This window comes from Pteropus vampyrus, unplaced genomic scaffold (assembly GCF_000151845.1).
Source record: "Pteropus vampyrus isolate Shadow unplaced genomic scaffold, Pvam_2.0 Scaffold135, whole genome shotgun sequence".
Taxonomy (NCBI): Eukaryota; Metazoa; Chordata; class Mammalia; order Chiroptera; family Pteropodidae; genus Pteropus; species Pteropus vampyrus.
This window is the reverse complement of record NW_011888916.1, coordinates 751,862-754,515: the sequence shown is the minus strand read 5'-3', so window position 1 is coordinate 754,515 and position 2,654 is coordinate 751,862.

The following is a 2,654-nucleotide window of genomic DNA, read 5'->3' as shown; positions in this document are numbered from 1 at the left end:
CAAAGCTGCTCAGCAAGGCCAGAGCGGCCAGGGTTGGCCACAGGACAGACTGCGCAGAGAGACAAAGTGGAGCCTCAGGGAAGAAGAGGGTACTCTGGTGGGCTCAGGGTGGTGGGAGCTCAGGAATGGGCTGAGGCAGCAGAGATCAGAAGATGGGCTTCTAATTGGATGGGGGAAGCTCAGGAAAGGTTTAGATAGGAGGAAAATGGGTCTGCTGCCTCAGGAAGCCCAGGGGAAAAATCACCTGAGGGCACCGACTCTCCTCCATACTCCTAGTTCCTCCCTGACCACTTCCCTCTTTGCTTCTGACACTTGCCCAGGACAAACCCTGCTCTTCCTCCCCAATCAAGCCACCTTTCCTCATACAGGTAGGAGTCACTGGGAGAACCGCTCACCTGCCGCCTGGGCTGGGGCCAGCAGGGCAGCACAGAGGGGCCTCTAGGTCCAGGCTTCATCTCTGTGAATACCAGGAGCTCCCATCAGCCTAGTTGACCTGTTCCCCCACCCTCCTCTTGAGGCAGCTTGGAACACTGAGAAATGAGTTATCCTTTGAGACCATCTCTCCACTTCAGTTTCTCCAGGTGAGGAGCAAGGGGCTTGGATAGCTGGACTCAACCCAGGAGGAGAAGTAGCTGCATCAGGAGCTGTTCCCGCTCTCAATCCTTACAACTCCATGAGGTTTCCCCCACTTTCCAAATGAGCAAACAAGGCTCAGAGAAGTTCAGCCATTGTCTAAGGTCACTAAGGTCACAAGGCTAGACTCACACAGTGGTGGTAGTGGGGGGGAGGTGACGAGAGAGGAGTGTGTGGAAAGGGTATTTTCCCCAGTACTTTCCTGCTCTGTGCTGCAGGACAGATGCTGCCATGAATAGCTGGAGAAGACAGTAGCTGGATCCCCTGAGTCCCAAGGAGAGCTTTCTGAGGGTTAAGGTGCTTGCTGGTTGACCTGAGTTATCAATAGTAGTGAGGCCCAGGCCTTAACCTGTGCTGCCCATCCAGCACTGCTGCACCTTGCTTCTCTGTGATCTTTGTACCCAGAGCCACCTGAGTTCTCTCTTCTGATCACAGATGTCCTTCAATAGCCAGCAGATGGAGGCTGAAGGGCCCTCATGGGGCCTGGGTCATGGCTACCTATGGCCACCAGGGGGCAGCATTTGCTAAGTCTGTAGACTCAAAGGAGGGGTGGGCTTTTCCCTCCCCTCAGCCAGACTCAGGCATGAGTAACTCCCAGGGTGGCCAGCCTGGCCTCAACACCAGCCTGGTCTCCAAGAGATGAGCCACCTTGAGAGCAGGTCCAGTTCTGTCTCCCTTCCAGCTTCCTGTGGATCTGACAGACTAGCCCTGTTCCTCATGAGCCAGCCTTCCTGAGCCCCATCAGCTTTTGTGAGCCTACACTGGCTGGCAATCCCAAACACCCCTTGGGACCCAAGAGCCCTCAGGAACCCTCACTAGTTGACCTGCTCTTGGGTCCCAGCTGTCACCTGCACCCCCCACCCCCTAGCACACGGAATATCTGCACACTTGTGGGTCAGACCTCCAGGCCTCTGCCAGCAACAGGACCCCCTGAGATAGTGTGGTCTATCTCAGGGCCAAGTGTGCTTGACTAACTGAATAGGGGCCCTGAGGGGCCAGAACAGTGACTGTTCTCATTGATGGAGAGAAAGCCAGGCATGGAAGCCTTCAGGGCCTTCTGCGCTAGGGGGAGCCCAGGAGCAGGTCTTTTGAGAGCAGCTAGGCTCTCTCTCCTGGTGGTCTGGGGCCACTTGGTCCTCCAGCCCTTGCCTCCCCATCCACCAGCCAGATACTTACCATGGGGGGTCCTTCGCCGTGTTCTTTTAAGCACCTTTCCTGGGACCAGTGCTGAACTTTCCCCCGCAGCTCAAAAGGCTCATGCCCAGGGCTGTGCACTTGGCAGTGCCTGTTTTAGCCAAAAGCGTGGCTTTGGCAGCCAGTCTGCGCCCTGTAGGCAGCGGGAACTTCACATTACAGCCGGCCGGCAGGGCTAGTATACACAGTCCGACTAGTGGCAAGAGGGACTGAGGGGGCTGGGAGGGGCGGAGAGCTGCTAAGCGGCCCAGGAGAGGGAGGATGTGAGAACGGAGTAGTGGGGGACTCTCCTGCTCTCCCCCCTCCCTCCTGGAGCTGGGACGAGGGTTGGACCAACAGGTCGGCTTACCGCGGGTGCAGGGCTCTGGGTCTCCGATGCAGCAAAGGCTTGGGGCCGAGGGACCTGCTGCTGGCGGAGCCCGTGGGCCGCGTCTGGGGGCCGGGCCCAACTCCATCCCTCAGCAGCCTCATGCCTGCCGCCGCCGGTGTCAAATTCCAGCCCCAGCGTCACCGGATCCCGGGGTGGGGCCCGGAGCGCCCCCAACCCGCCCCACCTTTCAGGGCTCACCTGGCCGCTCCACCCGACAGGATCCGGTCCCCGCCCCCGTGGCTTGGCTAAGTCCCCCAAGGTGCAGGGGAGGACGCTGGGAAGTGGAGAACGCAGGACACTGGAGAACCCGGGCAGTGGAGAGGCGCGGAAAGTGGGCGTTCAGAGTTTGTAGACACGCGAAGTAGGGAGTTGGGAGGCCGGGCTGGGGGCGGGGGAGGGAGGGGACAGGCCAGTCTCTGCCTTGAGCCACGGGCCCTCTGGTTTGCGTTGTCTCCGG